We start from the raw sequence: 12,824 nt of genomic DNA on the forward strand, positions 1-12,824 counted from the left end.
TATTATGAATGGGAGTGTGTTCTTGATTTGGCTCTAATCTTGGATGCTACCAGTGTATAGAAATGGTACTGATTTTTGTACATTGATTTTGTATCCAGAAACTTGATGTTGTTTCTTGGTCCAGAAACTTCTGTTGTATCCAGAAACATGAAGATGTTTATCAGATCTAGGCACCTTTGGGCAGAGACTACAGGTTCTTCTAGGGATAGAATCATATTGCTTGCTAATATGGTTTGGCTGGGTCCCCACTCAGATCTCATCTTGAATTCTTGCATGTAGTGGGAGGGACTTGATGGGAGATAATTGAATCATGGGGGCAGGTCTTTCCTGTGCTTTTCTCATGATAGTGAATAAGTCTCACCCGATGGATTTTAAGGGGGAAATTCCCTGCACAGTCTCTCTTGTCTGTCACCATGTGAGATCTGCCATGATTGTGAGGCCTCCCAAGCCATGTGGAACTGTAAGTCCATTAAACCTCTTTATTTTGTAAATTTCCCAGTCTAGGGTGTGTCTTTATCAGCAGCATGAAAACAGGCTAATACAGTAAATTGGTACCGGGAGGCGGTTAATGCTGCAAAGATACCCTAAAATGTGGAAGAGGCTTTGGAACTGGGTAACAGGCAGAGATTGGAACAGTTTGGAGTGCTTAGAAGACAGGAAAATGTGGGAAAGTTTGGAACTCCCTAGAGACTTGTTGAATAGCTTTGACCAAAATGCTAACAATGATATGGACAATGAAATTCATGCTGAGGTGGTCTCAGATGGAGATGAGGAACATGTTGGAAACTGGAGCAAAGGTGACTCTTGTTATGTTTTAGCAAAGAGACTGGTCGCATTTTGCCCCTGCCCTGGAGATTTGTGGAACTTTGAACTTGAAAGAGATGATTTAGGGTATCTGGCAGAAGAAACTTCTTAGCAGCAAAGCATTCAAGAGTTAACTTGGGTGTTATTAAAGGCATTCAATTTTCTAAGGAAACAGAGCATAAAAATTCAGAAAATTTGCAGCCTGACAATGCAATAGAAAAAAAAAAAAATCCCATTTTCTGAGGAGGAATTCAAGCCAGCTGCAGAAATTTGCATAAGTAAGGAGGAGCTGAATGTTACTCCCCAAGACAATGGGGAAAATGTCTCTAGGGCATGTCAGAGGTCTTCATGGCAGCCCCTCCCATCGCAGGCCTGCAGGCCTAGGAGGGAAAAGTGGTTTCCTGGTTTCGTAGGCTGGGTCTTGGGTCCCTGTGCTGTGTGCAGCCTAGGGACTAGGTGCCCTGTGTCCCAGCTGCTGCAACTGTGGCTGAAAGGGGCCAATATGGAGCTCAGACCATGGCTTTAGAGGGTCCAAACACCAAGCCTTGGCAGCTTCCACATGATATTGAGCCTGTGAGTGCACAGAAGTCAAAAACTCGGGTTTGGAAACCTCCGCCTAGATTTCAGAAGATGTATAGAAATGCCTGGATGCCCAGGAAGAAGCTTGCTATAGGGATGGAGTACTCCTAGAGAACCTCTGCTTGGACAGTGCAGAAGGGAAATGTGGGTTGGCAGCCCCCACACAGAGTCTCTACTGGGGCACCACCTAGTGGACCTGTGAGAAGATGGCTGCCATCCTCTAGACCCCAGAATGATAGATCCACCAATAACTTGCACCATACACCAGGAAACGCCACAGACACTCAATGCCAGACCATGAAAACAGCTGGGAGGGAGGCTGTACCCTGTAAAACCACTGGGATAGAGCTGCCCGAGACCATGGGAACCTACCTCTTATATCAGTGTGACCTGGATGTGACATATGTCATTTGTTTTTTCTAAAGACCAGCAGAGTGGGCACAAAAGAATCAGCGAGTAGGCAAGGGTAGGAGCAAAACTGCAAATTTATTTTGGTCACCTAGCTTCAGGGGAAGAAGGTGGGTAGGGAGAGGTCTGTCGGCCTCCGGCAAAGGAGGCCAACAGAGTCCCCCGTGGGGCTCTCGGGCGGGGTTCCTGATGCAGTCCCGACATCCCGACAGGAGTGGGGCTGGGAAGTCCGCGCGTGGCGTCCGTCCGGAGCGGCTTTTCTAGGAGTGGGAGGGCAATAGGCGGGGCACGGGCGTGTCGGGGGGTGTTCTGCAGGTGCGACCAGGTAAATCTTAGTCTCTTCGGATTGACGTCACCTGGCGCATGCCCGGTTGGTCTGCATCTTCCTGGGTGCCGGCTGCATTTTCGTGCGCGCGGGAAAAGTTGGTGATGAAGAACCCGGAAGTGCACCATCTTGCCTCCGTTCGTCCAAACAGTCCAACCTTTTATTGATAATAGTGATAAAGGGGCGCCGTGGTCTGTCTGGCTACTTCCTGCTGTTAAGGGGCGTCGTTAAGGTCGGGGCCCATGGTTGGCGTTTGGACGTATGGAATCTTGGCACGGAGAAATTTGATCAAAATGGGGACAAAACATAAAATAAGGCACAGTATTAGTATAGGAATGAGGAATGGAAGCATTTGTTGGAATATAGACAAAACCCAGAAGGATGGTCCTGGCAAGGCTGGGGAGTATGAGATAGTTAAGAAAATTTAGTAAGTTTGAGGCCAGTGGGGGAAAGCCAAACTGATTTCCACTGATTGCTTTTGGTAGGGGCCCTTTTTAGCTGGGAATGAGGAACGAGTGTGCAAAGTAGTTGTTGGCCAGGCAGCAATTAAGGAGTGGAGTTTTTCGTGGAGTGGATGGCTTTCTGTCTACTCCTACTACAGAGATATTGGATGGAAGGCTAGGTCCAGAGAAGGACGGCAAAACAGAATAGGTAGCCTCGCTGTTGATTAAAAAATTAATTGTCTTACCCGCTACCAGGAGAGTTACCTGCGGCTCGGCGAGGGTGATGGGGGTCCCCGAGTCTCGGCACCTTCAGTTGTCGTCGTCTAGATGTAGGAGCTGGAAGGAGCTCCCAGGATCCTGGGAAAGGGGGTCACGTGGAGACGTGGCACCTGTTCTCAGGGTGGGGCAATCAGACCTCCAGTGTCCTCCCTGTTGGCAAGCAGGGCAGGGGGTTGCTGGTGGACGAGGGTTAGGACATTCACTGGCCCAATGTCCTGATGCCTTGCACTTATAGCAAGGCTGCATTGGGGCTCGGGGACCTTGCGGACACCTGTTGGCATAGTGTCCTGCCTTGCCGCACTTATAGCAGGCTCCTTTAGTAGCTTTGGAGTCTGCGGGGTGTGTGCTCTCTGGTCTGGGGTTACGACTGGGCTGTAAAGCCGCTGCTAGGAGCTGTGCCTCAGCCGTCTCCTCTCTGGAGTTATAGACCTTAAAGGCTAATTTAACTAGGTCTTGTATTGGTGTCTGAGGACCATCCTCTACCTTTTGAAGTTTTTTACGAATGTCAGGAGCTGATTGAGAAATGAAATAAGACGCCAAAATGGTGGCCCCTGTGGGGGAGGCCGGATCTAACCGGGTATATTGGGTTAGAACCTCAGTCAGCCTATTTAAGGATGCGGCTGGATTTTCTTCTGGATTTTGAACTAAATTCCTTTATGTATATGGTAGGATTAGCTGAGAAATCACCTAAACGCTTCTCAATTTTGGAAAGATCGGCCAGTGAAAAAGGGACATGTACTCTGACTACCCCCTCTGCCCCAGCTACCTCTCGCAAAGGCGCTAACACTGTAGGAGGGGGTGGGGCAGGAGTGGAGGCATCAGCAGGGCACTTAGAGTGGGTGTGGGCAGAGACAGGAGACTCAAGACGGCCAATTGGGGGCCCCGAAGGAGGCACGGGACCGAGTGGATTACTAGTAGATGAGGAGGGAGGAGGAGTCTGGGCAGGAAGGGAGGGGGTGGAGAGAGCGGGGAGAGAAGGAGGAGTATAGGGCAGGTCGGGACGAGAGCGTAAGGCCCAAAAGCCTTGTATGTAATTAATTTCGGACCACTTGCCTAGCTGCTGGCAGAGATTGCTGAGGTCGATCATGCCACAGTGGAAAGGAAAATTAACTGCTTCCTCCTAAGGTCTTGTTCGAGCTGTAAGGTTTTTAAATTGGCTAGGAGGCACCCTAAGGGGGTGCTCTTTGGAAATTTGGACTGGGGGTTTCCCATTTGTTTCCTCTTTACTTACACAATGGACACAATGGAAATGGAAGTGGATCTCTGCCTGGCTTCAAAGCATCCTTTGGAACCAGCAGAGACAGACTGGAGGCTCATGGAGCCAAAGTGGAGATTACCTTCAGGTGGACGTCTCCGTCCTGAACGGGTCTCCCGAGCCACTTGGTGGCTCAAAAGTGGGCCTCGGACCTGAGCAGGATTTTTGGCCGAGGGAGGTAAAGAGGAGACAAGGGCACTTACCCCAGAGAGGCCGTGAGAATGAGGGAAGCGCGTCTCAGGTCCTGGTCCGTCTGTGGCGTGGGAGCAGGAGGTGGTTCCTCAACCCTTAGAGGCCTGAGGAGGGGTCTCCTCCCGGGTCTTCGGCACCAACTGATTTGTTTTTCTAAGACCACCAGAGCAAGCACAAAAGAACCAGTGAGTAGGCAAGGGTAGCAGCAAAACTGCAAATTTATTTTGGTCACCTAGCTTCAGGGAAGTAGGTGGGTAGGGAGAGGTCTGTCGGCCTCCGGCAAAGAAGGCTGACAGAGTCCCCCGGTGGGGCTCTCGGGCGGGGTTCCTGACACAGTCCCGACATCCCGACAGGAGTGGGGCTGGGAAGTCTGCGCGTGGCGTCCGTCCGGAGCGGCTTTTCTAGGAGTGGGAGGGTAATAGGCGGGGCACGGGCGTGTCGGGGGGCATTCTGCAGGTGCGACCAGGTAAATCTTAGTCTCTTCGGATTGACGTCACCTGGCACATGCCCGGTTGGTCTGCACCTTCCCGGGCGCCGGCTGCATTTTCGCGCGCGCGGGAAAAGTTGGTGATGAAGAACCCGGAAGTGCACCATCTTGCCTCTGTTCATCCAAACAATATGGAGTCAAAGGAGATCACTGTGGAGCTTTAAGATTTAACTGCCTGCTGGATTTTGGACTTGCATGGGGCTTGTAGCCCCTTTGTTTTGGCCAATTTCTCCCATTTGGAATGGCTGTATTTACCCAGTGCCTCTACCTCCACAGTATCTGGGAAGTAACTAACTTGCTTTTGATTTTATAGGCTCATAGACAGAAGGGACTTGCCTTGTCTCAGAAGAGATATTGGACTGTGGACTTTTGAGTTAATGCTGAGATGAGTTAAGACATTGGGGGACTGTTGGGAAGGCATGACTGGTTTTGAAATGGGAGGACATGAGATTTGGGAGGGGCCGAGTGTGGAATGATATGGTTTGGCTGTGTCCCCATCCACATCTCATCTTGAATTTCCATGTGTTGTGGGAGGAATTCAGTGGGAGATAATAGAATCATGGGGACAGGTCTTTCCTGTGCTCTTCTCAAGATGGTGAATAAGTCTCACAAGATCTGTTGGTTTTTACAGGGGATGAAGAAGAGCTAACTATCCTAAATATATATGCACCCAATGCACGAGCACCCAGATTCATATAACAAGTTCTTAGTGACATAGAAAGAGACAGACTCCCATACAATAATAGTGAGAGACTTTAACAACCCACTATCAATATTAGACAGATCATCAAGACAGAAGATTAACAAAGATATTCAGGAATTGAATTCAGCTCTGGATCAAGTGGACCTGATTGATATCTACAGAACTCTCAACACCAAAACAACATAATATACATTCTTCTTGGTGCCATATGGCACTTAATCTAAAATTTATTACATAATTGGAAGCAAATCACTATCACTCCTCAGTAAATTCAAAAAAACTGAAATAATAAGAGTCTTTCAGACCACAGCACAATCAAATTAAAACACATAATTCAGAAACTCACTCAAAAACCACACAACTACATGGAAATTGAGCAACCTGCTCCTCAGTGACTCCTGGGTAAATAATGAAATTGAGACAGAAATCAAGGAGTTATTTGAAACCAATGGGAACAAAGACACAATGTTCCAGAATCTCAGGGATGCAGCTAAAGCAGTATTAAAAGGAAATTTATAGTACTAAATGCCCCCATTAAAAAGCTAGAAAGATCTCAAATTGACACCTTAATATAACAACTAAAAGAACTAGAGAACCAAGAGCAAACAAACTGCAAAGCCAGCAGAAGACAAGAAACAACCAATCTCAGAGTGGAACTAAAGGAGATAGAGACACAAAAAAACCCTTCAAGAAATTATGAATCCAGGAGCTGGTTTTCTGAAAAAGAAGATAAAATAGACCACTATCTAGACTAATAAAGAAGAAAAAAAGAATAAAAGAGACACAATAAAAAATGATAAAGGGGGATATCACCACTGACCCCACAGAAATACAAACAACCATCAGAGAATACTACAAATAGCTCTAGGCAAATAAATTAGAAAATCTAGAAGAAATGGACAATTACCTGGACACATATGCCCTTCCCAAGACTGAACCATAAATAATTTGAATCCCTGAAAAGACCAATAACAAGTTCTAAAATTGAGGCAGTACTAAATAGTTTACCAAACAACAACAACAAAAAAAGCCCAGGACCAGATAGGTTTACAGCTGAATACTCCCAGAAGTACAAAGAGCAGCTGATATACTTTCTTCTGAAACTCCTTCAAATTATTGACGAGCAGGGACTTCTCCTTAACTCATTCTATGAGCCCAGTATCATCCTGATACCAAAACCCTGGTAGAGATACAACAAAAAAGGGAAACTTCAGACCAATAACCCTGATGAACATCGGTGCAAAATTCTTAATAAAATACAGGCAAACCAAATCTAGCAGCACACCAAAAAGCTTATCCATAATGAAAAAGTTGTCTTCAACCCCTGGATGCAAGACTGGTTCAACACATGGAAATCAATAAATGTAATTCATCACATAAACAGATCTAAAACCAAAAGCTGCATAATTATCTCAATAGATGCAGAAAAGGACTTAGATAAAATTCAACATCCCTTTATGTTAAAAACTCTCAATAAACTAGCTATTGAAGGAACATACCTCAATAATAGGAGCCATTTCTGACAAATCCCTAGCCAATATCACACTGAATGGGCAAAACCTAGAAGCATTCCCCCTTGAAAACTGGCACAAGACAAGGATGCTGTCTCTTACCACTCCTATTTATTTCCTTCTGTTGCAATCAAGCAAGAGAAGGAAATAAAGTGCATTCAAATAGGAAGAGAGGAAGTCAAATAGTTTGCAGATGACCTGGTCCTATATCCAGAAAACCCCATCATCTCAGCCTAAAAGCTTCTTAAGCCAATAAACAACTTCAGTAAAGTCTCAGCATACAAAATTAATGTGCAAAGGTCACAGCATTTCTATACACCAACAACAGGCAAACAGAGATCCAAGTCATGAGAGAACTCCCACTAACAATGCTACAAAGAGAATGAAATACCTAGGAATATAGCTAACAAGGGAAGAGAAGGACTTCTTCAGAGAGAACTACAAACCACTGCTCAAGGAAGTCAGAGATGATACAAGCAGATGGAAAAACATTCCATGCTCACAGATAGGAAGGATCAATACAGTGAAAATGGTCATATTGCTCAAAGTAAGGTATAGATTCAATACCATTCCCATTAGACTACCATTGATATTCTTCACAGAATTAGAAGAAACTATTTAAAAATTCATATGGAACCAAAATAGAGCTCATATAGCCAAGACAATCCTAAGCAGAAAGAATAGTTGATGTAGTCTAGTTTGATGCCTCCAGCATCAGGTACAGTAAAACAAACAAGCAAACAAATAAACAAACAAAACCCAGCATGGTACTGGTACAAAAACAGACACATAGACCAATGAAACTGAATAGAAACTCAGAAATACAACCACACATCTACAACTATCTAATCTTTGACAAACCTGACCAAAACAAGCAATGGGGAAAGGATTCTCTATTTAATAAATGGTTTTGGGAGAACTGGCTAGTCATAGGCAGAAGGTTAAAACAGGACCCCTTCCTTACACCTTATGCAAAAATTAACTCAAGATGGATTAACGACTTAAATGTAAAACTGAAACTATTAAAACTCTGGAAGAAAATCTAGGCAATATCTTTTAGGAGCTAGGCATCGGCAGATATTTCATGATGAAATCACCAAAAGCAATTGCAACAAAAGCAAACATTGACACATGGAACCTAATTAAACTAAAGAGCTTCTGTACAACAATAAACTATAGTCAGAGCAAACAGGCAGTCTACAGAGTGGGAGAAAATCTTTGCAATCTATCTGACAAAAGTCTAATATCCAGAATCTACAAGGAACTTAAACAAATTTGCAAGAAAAAAACCACCCCATTAAAAAGGGGACAAAGGACATGAACAGACACTTCTCAAAAGAAGACATTCATTGCGGCCAACAAACTTATGAAAAAAAAGCTGAGGCCAGGTGCAGTGGTTCATGTCTGTAATCCCAGCACTTTGGGAGGCTGAAGCATGTGGATCACAAGGTCAGGAGTTCTAGACCAGCCTGGCCTACATGGTGAAACTCCATCTCTATGAAAAAATACAAAAATTAGACAGATGTGGTGGCACACGCCTGTAGTCCCAGCCACGCAGGAGGCTGAGGCAAGATAATTGCTTCAACCCGGGAGGCAGAGGTTGCAGTGAGCCAAGATCATGCCATTGCACTCCAGCCTGGGTTACAGAGTGAGACTCCATCTTAAAAAAGAGAGAAAAAACTGAAACATCACTGATTATTAGAGAAATGCAAATCAAAACCAAAATGAGACACCATCTCATACCAGTTAGAATGGCGATTAAAACATCAAAAACAACAGATCCTGGTGAGGTTGCACAGAAATGGGAATGCTTTTACTCTGTTGGTGGGAATATAAATCATTTCGACCATTGTGGAATACACTGTGGCAATTCCTCAAAGATCTAGGACCAGAATACCATTTGACCCAACAATCCCATAACTAGGTGTATACCCAAAGGTATATAAATAATTCTGTTACAAAGATACAGACACATGCATGTTCATTGCAGCACTATTCACAATAGCAAAGACATGGAATTAAACACAAATGCCCATCAGTGATAAACTGGATAAAGAAAATGTAACAGTTTTTTCATCATGGAATACTATGCAGCCATAAAAAGGAATTAGATCATGTCATTTGCAAAGACATGGATGGAACTGGCAGCCATTATCCTCAGCAAACTAACACAGGAATAGAAATCAAGCACCACATGTTTTCACTTATACGTGAGAGCTGATCAGTGAGGACACAAGGACACAAGGAGGGGAACAACACACACTGGAGCCTGTTGGGGGATGGTGTTGGGGAAGGGAGGACATTAGGAAAAATAACTAATGCATGCTGGGCTTAATACCTAGGTGATGGGTTGATAGGTGCAGCAAACCACCATGGCACACATTTACCTACGTAACAAATCCGTACATCCTGCACATGTACCCTGGAACTTAAAATAAAAATAAATAATCTCTGATTTTTTTTTTTCTGTGGGGTCAGTGGTAGTATCCCCTTTGTCATTCCTAATTGTGTTTACTTGGATCTTCTCTCTTTTTACTTTACTCTAGCTTGTGGTCTATCAATCTTGTTTATTCTTTCAAAAAAGCCAGTGTTTTTTGATGTTTTGTATGGTTTTCACCTCTCATTTTCATTCAGTTTAGCACTGATATTGGTAATTTCTTTTCTTCTGCTAGCTTTGCGGTTTGTTTGCTCTTGTTTATCTAGCTCCTCTAGGTTTGATGTTAGATTGTAAATTGGAAATCTTTTTAACTCTTTGATGTGGGCATTTATCATTTTCAGCTTTCCTCTTAAAATTGCTTTAGCTGTGTCCCAGAGATTCTGATATGTTTTATCTTTCTTTTCATGAATTTCAAATAATTTCTTCATTTCTGCTTTAATTTTATTATTTACCCAAAAGTCATTCAGAACAGATCAAAAACATACATGTAATTGTATGGTTTGGAGAGATCTTCTTGGTATTGATTCCTATTTTGATTGTCCTGTAGTCCCAGAGTGTGGTTGATTTCAGGATTTTTTAATTTGTTGAGAATTGCTGTATGGCTGAGCATGGGATCAATTTTAGAGTATATGCCATGTGCAGATGAGAAGACTGCATATTCCATTGTTGTTCAGTGGAGTGCTCTGTAAATTTCTGTTAGGTGTATTTTGACAAGTGTCGAGTTTAAGTCCCAAATGTCTTTGTTAGTTTTCTGCCTAGATGATCTAACACTGTCAGTAGGGTGTTGAAGTCTCCCACTATTATTATATGTTTATTTAAATATCTTCATCGGTCTCTCAGAACTAGTTTTATAAATCTGGGTGTTCTAGTGTTAGTTGCATATATATTTAGCATACTTAAATTTTCTTGTTGAATTGAACTTTTTATCATTATATAATGCCCTTCTTTGGTTTTGGGTTTTTCCTTTTTTGACCATTGTTTATTTAAAGCATTTTTTTTTCTTGAAACTGGAATTGCAACCCCTGTTCTTATTTGTTTTGTGTTTGCTTGATATATTTTTTTCTATGCCTTTACTTAGAATCCTTGCATGTGAGATGGTTATCTTGAAGACAACATACAGTTGAGTCTTGCTTCTTTATTCAACTTGCCATTCTGTGTTTTTTTTTTAAGTAGGGAATTTAGCCTATTTATGTTCAAGGTTAATATTTATATGTGCAGTTTTGATCTGTCATCATGTTATTAACTAGTTGTTATGTAGACTTGATTATGTAGTTGCTTTATAATGTCAGTGGTCTATGTAGTTAAGTGTGTTTTTGTAGTGGCCAGTAATAGTCTTAAGGACCTCTTGTAAGGCAGGTGTGGTGATAGTAAATTTCGTTAGCATTTGCTTGTTTAAACAGAATTTTATTTCTTCTTTGCTTATGAAGCTTAGTTTGGCTGGATATAAAATTCTTGGTTGAAATTTATTTTCTTTAAAGATTGTGAATATAGGTCCCCAATCTCTTCTAGCTTGTAAGATTTCTGCTGAAAGTTCTGCTGTAGCTTTATTCAATTCCCTTTGTGTGTGATCTGCCCCTTTCTGTTAGCTGCTTTTAATATTTTTTTTCGTGTTGACCTTGGAGAATTTGATGATTATGTGTCTTGGGGGTCATCATCTTGTATAGTGTCTTACAGGGGTTTTGTACATTTCCTGAATTTGATTGTTGACTTGTCTAGCAAGGTTGGGGAAATTTTCATGTACAGCATCCTTAAATATGACTTCCAACTGGATTGCTTTCTCTTCCTCTTTTTCAGAGACACCAATGAGTTATAGTTTTGTTCTGTTTACATAATCCTATATTTCTCAGAGGTTTTGTTCAATGTTTTTTATTCTTTATTTTTATCTGACTGAATTGATTCAAAGAACCAGTCTTCAAGCTCTGAGATCTTTCCTCAGCTTGGTCTATTCTGCTGTTAATACTTCTGATTGTATGAAAAAGTTCTAGTAGTGAGTTTTTCAGTTCTATCAGATCAGTTTGGTTCTTTCTTAAAATGGCTATTTTGTCTTTCAACTCTTCTATTATTTTACTGGATTCCTTAGATTCCTTGAATTGGGTTTCAAATTTCTCATAAATCTCAATAAATTTGTTGTCTTCCATGTTCTTAATTCTTTGTCTATCATTCCAGCTATTCCTGTTTATTTAAAAACCATTGCTGAGGAGCTAGTGGAGTCATTTGGAGGTAAGAAAACACCGTGGCTTTTTGAGTTGCCAGCGTTCTTGCACGGGTTCTTCTCATCTATGTAGGCTGATGTTCTTTTAATCTTAGAAGCTGCTGTTCTTTGGATGGAGCTTTCTGCTTATAATGTCCTTGAGGGTTTGACTAGGGTAGAAGTTTGAGTTCAGTTGACTTGCTTCATTTCTGGATGATTTCAGGGGGGCAAGACTCAGCTCAGCACTCCTGAGGGGCATACTGTAACCAGGCCCATAGCTTTGTTCTCTGACACCTCGAGGTTGAGCCCCTGGTGTGCTGAAGAAGCTGAGGTGTTTCCAGATCCTGGAAATAACACTCTGGTGGGGGTGGGAGCTGTGCCAGCAACAACACTCTAATTGGGCATGCCAGCAAATGCACTTTGTCAGTGTGGTGGCAGTGTTGTTTATGCTTATGTATGCATGCCAGTGGTGGCAGGGTCTGCACTTGTGCATATGTCAGTGAGCTCCATGTGCACACATGTGTGCTGGTGGCAGCAGTGTGGTGAGTTCCGCACATGTGTGCATGAGCAAAACAATGGGGGAGGCTACAAGTGAGTGGGTGCACTCACAAAATGGGGAAAGGCTGAGGGCAGGTGCATACCAGTGAGGGACCATCTGCAGAAGCTCTGATGGTTAGTAAGGGTCTACCAGCAAAGGAGTTATGGTGTTGGCTGTTGGGTGGTACCTTGGTTGTGTATCTGAAACTGTGCTGCAAGTGGATGTGGCCAGACAGGAACCTTGGGAGAGATCAGAAGACGGGGGGATGCTCAGATCATACTGGTACCACCTCACAGGCAAGATAGCTCTGTTCTACCTGGGTACAAATGCCAACAAAGGCCAAAGCCACCTAGAGGAGTGTTGTGAGCCTTAGGGGTTGAGCATCCCTGGCCGTATTCCACTTCAGCTGTTTCATCTAAACCCTCTGGGGTTCACACAGCCTGGAGTCTTGTCCCTTCCAACTCTCCAAGTAGCTCTCCCTGACAGCTCAAATGTCCATGGTTGTCATGGGGTCTTTGGCAGCTAGGATTCTTGAGGTCTGTGGTGAGAGTGGGCCACTCAATGCCTATTTATTTCGCTGTTCCCTAGGAGGCGCTCAGGGCCAGGAAAGAGTCTTGGTGCTCAGCAACCCTGTGCGGGGTTTCCAGCTTCCTGCTTTTTCAGCCCAGCAAC

The sequence above is a fragment of the Trachypithecus francoisi genome, unplaced genomic scaffold (assembly GCF_009764315.1).
Source record: "Trachypithecus francoisi isolate TF-2019V2 unplaced genomic scaffold, Tfra_2.0 Lachesis_group16, whole genome shotgun sequence".
Taxonomy (NCBI): Eukaryota; Metazoa; Chordata; class Mammalia; order Primates; family Cercopithecidae; genus Trachypithecus; species Trachypithecus francoisi.